The following is a 517-nucleotide window of genomic DNA, read 5'->3' as shown; positions in this document are numbered from 1 at the left end:
TACTGGCTCACAGGTTTGCGGGAGTTGGCAGATTGAAAATCTGCAGGCCAGGCTACAGGCTGGAGGCCCAAGCTGGCTTACTTCTCAGGAACCGATGTTAGATACTGAGAAGATTACAGGATCATAAAGAGAGTGAGCTTTGCCAGAACATTTGTTTATCTTATAGATGCAGGCCACACTCCCAAGGAAAATCATCTTTCAATTGATTGGCTGTTCACATTAGACCATAACATAGGAAGTGATACATAGCATCTGCCAAACCACTGAGAATTATAGCCTACCCAAGCTGACACACAACATTAACCATCACAGTCCACCACTTGTCAACTTGGCACCTATACACATCCCCTTAACCCATACATAATCTCTAAATAAAGACTTGCTTCTAACATGATATAACTAACTTGTGTACAACTGAAAACACACTAGCCCTGTTCACATCTTATATTTTATAATGAGTATAGGATCACTATGAGTCCGAATCAACTCGATGGCAATGGGTTTGGTTTTTTTTTTT

Source organism: Trichechus manatus, unplaced genomic scaffold, assembly GCF_000243295.1.
Source record: "Trichechus manatus latirostris isolate Lorelei unplaced genomic scaffold, TriManLat1.0 scaffold00127, whole genome shotgun sequence".
In the NCBI taxonomy this organism is placed as follows: domain Eukaryota; kingdom Metazoa; phylum Chordata; class Mammalia; order Sirenia; family Trichechidae; genus Trichechus; species Trichechus manatus.
The sequence above is the reverse complement of the archived record's forward strand: the minus strand, read 5'-3'. Positions refer to the sequence as shown.